The 10,439-nt window shown below is 41.7% G+C and overlaps 1 non-coding gene across 1 annotated transcript; it reads left to right on the top strand.

Annotated features, from left to right (window-relative positions):
- Positions 1-1,452: 1,452 nt before the first annotated feature.
- trnas-aga (transfer RNA serine (anticodon AGA)) lies at positions 1,453-1,534 on the top strand. The gene has a single exon. It is a non-coding gene; the product is annotated as a tRNA-Ser (tRNA).
- The last annotated feature ends 8,905 nt before the right edge of the window (positions 1,535-10,439 follow it).

Raw genomic sequence — 10,439 nt, 5'->3', positions numbered from 1 at the left:
TTCTAATACCTCACCTGGAGAGCTGCCAGTTACTTCCGTAACCAGGTGGACCGTTTTGTCTGCCAACATAAATTACTTAAATCAGCTCAGCGTGGGGCTGAATCACGGCCTTCCTGGTTTATTCAGTGCTACACAAGGAGGTTCATTTACTTATTGAACTATTGAGCATTCCCTAAGCATCTTTTCATTGAACTTTATTTTCATAATATCTAAAAAGAAAATGCTGGAAAAGTGCAGTAAGTCAGGGAGTGTTTGTGGAGATAGACAGAGTAGGGACCCTTCGAGATGGTTGACGAATGGGTATTGATACAAGATCTGCTGATGATTCCTGGTATTTTCTGTGTCTAACTGAGGCGTATAAAATTATGAGAGGCTTAGGTAGAAGAGATAGGAAGGGCCCATTCACATTAGTTGTGGGGTCAAAAACCGAAGGGCGGAGATGTAAAAGTAATTGATAGAAGGATTAGAAGAGAATTATTCTTCACTTGGGTTTGTGGAGTCAGTAACTCAATACCTGATAGGTTGGGAGAGGCAAGACCCTCATCACATTGAAACAGTACTTGGACTGTGTACTTGAAGAGCGGTGACCTGCAGGGCCACCGACCCGGGTGCGGGACAATGGGACTAGATGGGGTCGCCCTTTCTCACCCGGCACGGAGCACGAGCAATGGCCTGCTTTTGTGTCGTAATTTTCTATGAGCTACAATTACCAGGTTCAGAAGTTTTCTAAACTTTCATGTCATTAAAGTTTATTGAAAACTTCTTTGAACATGCAGTATAATTTGACAAAATATGAAAAGTTATATTCGGAAACGTTTTTTTACAGTTTAATTATTTTAAATTAATTATCCAACTATTTAGTACTTCTCGTTGTCAACAGGAAAACAAATAACGGGTACTACATCACGAAGCTTTTCTTGATTTTTTTGTGCTGGGACGTTACGATGAGGAGGACAAACTCATGAAAGTTCCTGAAATTCAACAATCGCAGGCTTTAAAACTGACCTCCGGGTGAATGTCCCGAAAACCGCACGTCGCGACCTGTGCGGACAGAAAACGGATGTCCGCGGAAGTTGAGAGTTTATAAATTTATTTTGATAAATGTGTTTGTTAATTTTTGCCAGTCTACAATCACCAAAGAATTATATTAAAAACAAATGCAACTTTCCAAATGTAACTGCGACGAACTGAATCGGTCACCACAAAATGTGCGCGGAATTGGCGTGGGTGAGAAACCACCGAGCGCAGCATTGGATGCAAGGCTCCGGGACGTGCAGTTGCACCTGGCACCGACGGCAGGGCCGACCGCATGAATGAAGCGGCAGCACCTTGTGATCCGGGACGACCTCACACACTGGTTGTTACATCGACACCCACGTTGCGGGAATCGGACACAATGTATCACAACGTTCCATCGCTACAACAAATGGCAACCACGTTTCTTCCGTGTCGGTAGTCGTGGCCGAGTGGTTAAGGCGATGGACTAGAAATCCATTGGGGTCTCCCCGCGCAGGTTCGAATCCTGCCGACTACGCGTCAACTTTTTTTATTTTTTTTTAAATTTTTCTGCCACATGCCGTCCACGTTCATTCTCACCGAACAAAAATCAGCACACGCCAGTTACTGTAATTGCGACGCCGGAATTTGAACCAATTGCGGAGTCCACCGTTTCATCACTCAGTTCCGTCGACATGCCGGGATCTTCTCGACATTACGAACTTTCTCCCTTTATGTTGACTTCTTCCCGCAGCTGAAGCTTTCATTTTTAGATCCTTTCAACTTGCAAAGAGATGGAATGTCTTCAGGTGTCCAGAATAATAAAAGCAGTGGTAATAATTAGGTTAAAATGCCGCCCTCCTGGATGATTTTGAGATGCTTCAAAATTACCCTGTACAATTTGAGGGCCGCCCCCTACCCGGATCACAATATATAGCAACATAATTCATGATTCTGTACTGTAGCAATAGAAGGCAGGCCCACTTGTTCATGGAAATTTATGTAAACCTGTAGTTATACCAAACTCAATGGTTTGTTGCAGATCGTTTCACACTGCCTAGTTTAAATTGGCGGAAATGTATTGGCATCCTTCCAACCCAAGTAAAAAAGCTCAATACACGGTGAATTTATCTATGATAAAAATAAGAGAATGCTGGAGATACTCAGCAGGTCAGACAGCACCTGTGGCTATTGACCGACAGTCTGTAAATAGATGAGCATCAGCGACCAGTTCAGCTGGTCTCGGGGGGCCAAAGTCAAGTCAATGATCTTTGGCAGCTGGTCAACACTCCTTTGTTTCCTTCGTCCTCAGGTCTCATTTCCAATTATCCGAAGGGAATCGGGTTCGAAGGAGCTGGGTGGAGCATGTAAATAAGGTGAAGAAAATAATCTATGCTGCCAACGGCGGTCACTGTTGATTAGGGGAAAGAACTTGTTCACTGGGTGTGAGGTACTCTTGGTTTTGCTGTACTTGGGGCTGCTGTGAGCCACATCCTACAAATGCACGAATACAAATCACCACTACCACTTCATCTGGAGCGTAAAAATGGAGCATGTAGACATACTCTCGATGTGTTAACCTCCAGAATAGGGGTGGGGGGTGATAGGGAAATGTACCCAATGTGCCCCTCATTCTGACAGGTAGCTTTGTGCGTAGACCCTGGGTGTAAACACCAAGTGTCTCTTTGTGTGGAGATTCGCTTTCCAGAGTTGCGAAGGATGGGAATGGCCATTTTGCCTCAGAATGTTCCTTTATGTTAGACTGTTCTGCTCCAACTATTCCTCATTAAACACTTTATCTAGAAGAACACTGTAGTGTGCACGAAAATATCTGAATCTTGCAGGAAAAGGAGATGGATCCAGTGGGGTGGTTCCTTGAGCAGATTGTCAAAGACATCTGGCAGAATTCTTCATTACATTTCAGAAAGCTTTAGGACAAATTGGTTGGCGACAATAGGACCTTCTCCATCAGATCGTTCATCATGTTTGGAATATTGGGTACACTACAGGCTGCCCTCATGATACATTGGAAATGAGAACATCACTTATCTTCTTTGTGATTGTGTCTTTGCCAGGAAGGTCTGGGATGAAGTGCAGGGTATTTGTTGAGGTCCATTCTGAACAGCTGAATGACACTCTGTGCTGTGTGAGCTTTTCCCAGGGACACACACTAAGACAAGTATCAACTGCTGCTGTCAAACCACCAATGCTGTGAAAGATACTTTCCAATCTATCTGAAACTCACCAGTGTTTCCAAGCAAGATGTTGTCCATGACCTAGTGTCATAGTCATGTAGCACAGAAACCGGCCCTTTGCACACTGTGTCCACATCAGCTGTCTGGTACTCATCTATATTAATCCCATTTATCAGAACTTGGTCACTGACTACCTGTCTCTACCGCTCTCTCGGGAAGGGGTTCCAGATTCCAACCCCCCTGTAGGTTCCTCAGATCCTTTCTAAATCTCTTAACCTAAACCTAGATACATTAATGCATAGTGGAGCAGGCTCGGAGGACCAAATGACTTGCTCTTGCTGCAATTCCTTATGTTCTCAGGCACTGGGCAGGAGTAAACATCCCCAACAGGTGGGAAGTAAAATCAAGAATGAAAACAGCACAGGAGGTGAATGTTGTGGCTGTGCCTGCGCTTGCTCTTTGGTGGAACTAATTAATATGACGACCCTCCCATTTCCCTATTATCTGTCAACTTGTTTTTTTTAAACTTTCAATCATTATCCAATTATTTTCTTTTGAAGGTGTCATGAGATGGTGGTTGGAAAGAAACCTTGAAGGGGAGAAACGGTGAAGGCAGAGGAATGATTTTTCTTTCTGAAATCACTGATTTAAGTCTGGGTGGAATAACTACTTCAGGCTGGAAACTGTAAAAGATGCCGAGAGTGTCTGCTCCTGATTGCTATCCAGTGACTAACTGGAATGACTAGTAGCATGACTATTGAATTCTTAGAATAAACACTAATGGAACCACTTTTCAGTGAAGCTAACATCATTAGAGGTGCAGAGAGAAATGGTGGAAGTATTATGTACAGGAGGTACTACTGTAAAATTTAGACTGGTCAGTCTAATGTAGTACAGAATTACACAGGCCTTGATTCATTTCTGCATGCCCCTGAGGAGGCCAAATGCTGCACCTCCGTTGATTTTCTTTTTAATTCTTTATCAGGCTGTCAAATGAACCTCAGTGACTTCTCTTGAGAGGCAATTGTTGGTAGACTGAGCAACAGGTTTGGGCCAATGCAAATTCAAGCTAAATACACTGGCTGCAGACTCCTGGAGTAAAGCAGGAACAAACAGCTGTCAGGAGCAAATTTGAATTGGAAAATCGTGGCCCAAATGTTTGGTATTGAATAAATTACCAGTCAATATGGAAGAAGACCAGTAAAATTTGGCATGGTTCATTGTGTCAAAACATGTCCATTGGTAACATTATTGACACATGGGAAGTAATTTAAACAAAACACATACAGGGGACCCCATCATATCCTGCAAAGAATATAGTGCAAAGTGTTGGGACAAACAGGAACAGGATGAGTGAACAACAGAAGCTATGAAGATCTGGAAGACAGCAATGTGTAAGAGGGGTCAAGGTAGATGAGACAGAAATCGACAGTTGTGGTCACACCACATTTGTGAAGGCTGCCTTGCAGTAAGTAGATTAGAAACCAAAGACTGCAGCAGCTTCTGTACTCTGGTGAAGGACAGATTGGATCCATGTTTGGCTTTGGTAAATACAAAGCAAATGCTATAAATCAACATTATAGACAGTACAGATCTAGCAGATGCCAGCAAGTTTTAAACCCTTCATTTTATTTATGGTATTCACCCACTCACTCAGCAACTGGGAACTTGCCCTGTTCAGAGAAGGGAGATACATCTCCAGCCCATGATACTCCTCTTTGTTAGATTAATTGTGTGGGTTTGGTTCAAGTCCAATGCAGGGATTGGGAAACCAGGCCTGGACATTCACCTGAGGGACTGCTGGATTAACAATGTCTCTCTCAGACAGGCCTTGAAATCCAGTATTCCTGCTCAAGAATGTTAGAAAGGATCTCAAATCTCACTTCTGTAGAACAAGCAGAAAGTCAACCCCAGAGTCCTGCCTTCCCCCTTCAGAAACCACAGTAAACACACCAAAATGGCACTTGATCAATTGATATTTATGGGATCTTGTGTAGAAAATCAGTCACCATATTACATAACTGCTTCGAGATATTTCTGAGGCAATGAAAGACTGCATTCTTTACATATCCATGGTCTTATTTGCCAATTTACATTGTACCCTGAATGAGGCCCAAACATTCAAGTGAGGAATAGATCCGGCAACAAGCCAATGACGAACAGAAACAGGAATACACAAAGTAGAATTTTAATTCCAAGTGTAATACAACATAAGAAAATTAATATTTTCACACCATAAATACAACTCAAGTACATTACAGTTATTTGAAAAAATTGTACTTAACTAAAAGATTTTTATCACTTCAATGGAATACAGCCCATCATCTTGTGGTTTCAGTTGATGTAGTTTCTGTAGACTTTCCTCAATCTTGTTCAGCTCAGAGTAAAACCTCATCTGTCAGAGAGGGAGGTTAAATAATATTAGGAAATTACTAGCAACCATCAGTGAGTCTGGTGTGCAGCACATGTAACCACTTTTATATTGTGGCAATTCTGGTTTTGATTTTGAGCATCTAATGTACTTCTTGTTGATGTTTCTAAAGTCTTCTGCCCATTCCAACAGCACATCCAGAGAAATCACAATATATAGGTTCTCAGACATGTCCTTCCTCAATTTCCAAGACAAAACCAGGTCTGAAACAGTTCACATTGCAAACAAGGAGAGGCGATGGTGCAGCTAAATTTCCAAAGTCATCTGTTCAGCCTAATTGTTTCCTAGCTCCCTGAAATCAACAATCTTCTCCAAGTATCAGTTAGGTTGATAAAGCAATTGCCATGGAATTCTTGAAGAAAACAAGTAGACTGATAAGGACCAGGATGCAGTCTATACAGAATTTCAGAATAGCATTTTTATTCAGTACAATCAAGATACTTATGAGAGAGAGAAAGGTCTGTGCAATAAAGGGGAGTGCAGCTGCAAAGAGCAAGTGGGAGGATGGAGAGCATTGAGTGGAGGAAAGGAATTTCCTCAGCTTGAAAGACATGGTAAGTGGTGTTGGGGCTTCTGTGATCCAAAGATAATCTGGATGTAGATATTCAGAACATAAAAAACAAATGTGCCAAATGAAATTGAACTAAAGGATGAAAGGTTGGAGGACTGTAGGAGACCATCAGAATTGGCAGTTAAGTCTGAGAAGCAGAGAAATCTTCTAAGAGGGAATGGAAATACAAGTTAGGTTGTTAAGATATTTATTAAAAAGTTCAGCAAAAGAGTCACAGTTAATGGTGCAAATACACAAGCCCACAAAGACATCAAAATGAATCTCTGGCTTATCTGTAGAGATGGAGTTTAAAAAGAAATCAGTATAAGATCTGCCGAGTGTTGTGTACAGCCTTGGCCACCCAGCAATAGAATATTGTTAAAGAACGGCACTAAGTTTACAAGGCTAATAAAACTAGTGATGAGATTCTGCCATTAGAGCCAGGAAGATGGAAAGTGAGGTGATAGATGAGGAGGTTTATTAAGGTGACAATTGATAAGTTTGTTCCCACCTGGTTAACAAACCACAAACTTAATGAAGATCAAGAAGAAAGGTTTAAAAACAAAGAATGTGGGAGACCCTTCCCCAGCTGTTGTTGAGTTCATTATTCTTTGAAAAGTGAATTGGGTAGTTGCTTGACAGTGACTATCTGTACATGGAGTGAACAATAAAGCATGTTTAGTTTGGGGAGAAGAAAATCACGTTAAGATGAGGTAGGCACTGAATGAACGACATGTTTCTGAAGAGGGACGTGTTTAGCGAGTTGGAGAAACAAGGGTAAACAAGTCAAAAAAAATACTGGACCATAAGACAGTAGTTCCTAGGATTCAAATCTAACATTCCAACCCATTGGATACCGTATCAAAGAAATTTCTTGGGACAAAAATGGTGCAAATGAACATTAATATGGCAACAAACAGTAATCAAAATGATTACTCATCACTATCTTGAGATCACTGAGTATTTCACTGTAAAGATCATAATGTGATGTCAATATATACATTTACCATACCTGGTAAGTGATGAACTTGTTAAAATTATGAAGCAACTCGTGTGCCTCTGATGTCATTGCCAATATTGTAAAGTGAGCATCCAGCAGCAGATTCAACCAGTCCAAGACCTGAAAGGATTGTCAATGTCATTAACTGTTCACCACCACAAAACACTTGTAATTAATAACTATCATTTTACCAAGCATTCTTGGACAAAATTCCCTTCAAAATTGGCTCCCTCAGGCAGCCAATGGAATTGGTGAATCACCAACATTCAAACCACAATTACCTTCCCAATGTATTTCTCATTAGACAGGCAACACCAGTTATGTAAGTGCACCAAAGTGCTTCACTACAGTGTGCTTCGAATTTACTCTCAGGACACGAGCAATGCTGTCAACATCTTCATGCCCCATCACTGGCTGTCCTCAAGTTTTGAAACTGTGGTGCTTGTGGTCTTGGTCCTAAAAATCTGAAACTCCCATTCTAAATCTCAACATCTACTTAGAGATGCAAGATTGTCATGATCAATATGTAGACCATAAGACATTGGAGCAGAATTAAGCCACTCGAACCATCGAGTCTGCTCTGCTATTTGATTGGCTAATTTACTTTCCCCCTCTCAACCCCATTCTCTTGCCTTCTCCCCGTAACCTTTGATGCCCCTACTAATCAAGAACCTATCAACCTCTGTAGGAAAAACCTTGCATGGTTTTGTTGCGCTTTAGGTTCAGTATCACTGTCAAACTAAAAGTGGCTCGCCAGGGAACTTCAGGAGGTAATAAAATACAAACAAATTAATGAAAGGCCAGAATTGCCAGGAAGGACATTACTGAACTAGTTTTGCCACAAAATTGACACCTCTAAAGCAGCTTGCAGGTTTCACCAGAAATATCAAAGGTGAGAGTGAGCAAAGTCTTAGGCTGGAGAAAGAGAACCATGGCCTAGAAAGAAGGGCAGAAAATTTTAAAATGGAATTAAACCTGGAGAAGTGAACTAATGCACTCTGCAGGACAAACAAGGCAAAGTACAGCAAGTGGCAGGACATTGAGTCCAGAGGAATCTTGGGCTGCATGTTTCACAGCCTCTGAATGTATTGGCAGAGGCTGAGACAGCATACTGGATATTTCCTTTTCTCATACGAGCAGAGGTCAGAGCAGTGTCTGTGCAGTGGAAAAAAAGTCATCACAATTGATTAACAGTTGATGGAAAAACTAGAACCATCAACTGTTTCTCCCTCCACAGATGCTGCCTGACCCGAAGTGGTCCAGCAGTCTGGTTTTCATTTCACATTTCCAACACCTGCGGTTTTTTTGTCATTTGATGCCTAGAACTGTATTAAATATCTGTTATCTCACAGCTAGTGGAATGATTATCCAGGCTGGGGTTTCTCTGGAAAAAGGTGGATGGGACATTTAAAATGAGAGTCCTAGGCAGGATCAAATAAATACCCACAGTCCTGACCCAGGTGATTTCCTGCACCCAATAAGTGGCAGTGGCTGGAAGTCACTGTCCTAAAGGCTGTTAGAGGCAGAAGCTTTATCACATTTATAAATTACACAGAAAAGCATTTGAAGTATTTAATCTACAGCACTAGGAACTGAGCTGGGAAGTGGGAATAGCCCCTACAGATCTACAGATATAACAGATAGAATAGCTTCCTTCTGTGCATCTTGTTCATATTCCCCTGAAATACACCGGCTATTCACCTCACAAATTCCACATACCAGTTTATAAGATATCTTTATTAGTCACATGTACATCGAAACACACTGTGAAATGCATCCTTTGCATTGAGTGTTCTGGGGGCAGCCTGCTAGTGTCGTCACGCTTCCGGCGCCAATGTAGCATACCCGCATCTTCCTAACCCGTACGTCTTTGGAATGTGGGAGGAAACCGGAGCACCCGGAGGAAACCCACGCAGTCACAGGGAGAATGTACAAACTCCTTACAAACAGTGGCCGGAACTGAACCTGGGTTGCTGGCACTGTAATAGTGTTATGCTAACTGCTACACCACCATGTCTGCCCAATCAACTCCAATCACTGTGGTTTAAAGTACTTCACTGCTCGATGTTAAATGTGCAATTAAATTGAGATTACAAATGTCCACCTTCTGACGAGAACAACGAGCAGGCAGAGATTTTTTTCACGTTTATAGGTTTACATTTTTCAATTTTCCAAATCAATGCATGTATGGCAAAGGGAAAATTCTTTTATAGTTCCTTCAGTGATGGTAACTAATAAACTCCTGGAATGTCATAAAAACCTACCTGGTACATGACACAAATCTGACATGCGATTCCAAACCCACAGTAATGTGGTTACCTCCAGTACCTTCTGAAATGGTCTGGCAGGGCACTCATAATAAGCAGCATTGAGGGAGAGACAGTACTGTTGGCATTGCCAGCAACACCCACAGCACAGGAACAAATTTAAAGAATTCAAGGTGTTGAAGTTATTGATTAAAAACCAAAATGCAATAGCTAAAGTTACATTAAAGCAGTATCAGCACTCACTGATTTTAAACTTGCAGCAGAATGTGGAATGCACTGTAAAGAGCTTTTTATACACACCTGACCGGCTGAGGGAACCCTCTCTCCTGGAAGTTCTGTATCGAAAGTTTGACTTTGCTTCATGTACAGGTACTGCAGGTACTCAAGAAACAACTAGGGAGAGAGAAAAGATGCATCACCAATAAGACAACATTCACTGTGATGGATTATCTACTTACGAACAGGCAAAACCAGCTCATGATGTGTAGTGGTGCCTGCCATTAGACATGCTGACAAAATCAGGAGTTTTTAGTCTTCAGCGTTCACAGTTTACCAACCTTTCATTTGTACCCAAAGTTATGTCAATGCTGCAGCTTTCTTGAGACTAAATTTAAAATAAAGCAAGCATTGGCACCTGCACCTTTGTCTATCATCTTCATCCAAGCAAGAGACTGTAAAAATGTCCCGATAACTTGTCCCACAGCAGGCTGCTCCTCTAATTACCACCTAATCTGGTCTCATAATCACAGCCCCCAAATGCAATGACAATAGAAACATTTGTGCAATAAAATCAATGTGGAAGGACTCAAAAGACACAAAGTTCTTCAAGGCCAACATCTCACATGATTTTCAACAGGAGCTACAGAATGTCCAGAGTCCAGACTGTGCTCAAGTTCACCAGAGTTAGCATCTGTGGAAGCATGAGACTGGTTTGATGGGAGTGACCAGGAGATTCAGGTACTAATCAATCATAAATGCAAGGTTCCCTTGGACTGGAAGC

The sequence above is a fragment of the Pristis pectinata genome, chromosome 18 (assembly GCF_009764475.1).
Source record: "Pristis pectinata isolate sPriPec2 chromosome 18, sPriPec2.1.pri, whole genome shotgun sequence".
Classification (NCBI taxonomy): Eukaryota; Metazoa; Chordata; class Chondrichthyes; order Rhinopristiformes; family Pristidae; genus Pristis; species Pristis pectinata.
The sequence above is the reverse complement of the archived record's forward strand: the minus strand, read 5'-3'. Positions and strand labels throughout refer to the sequence as shown.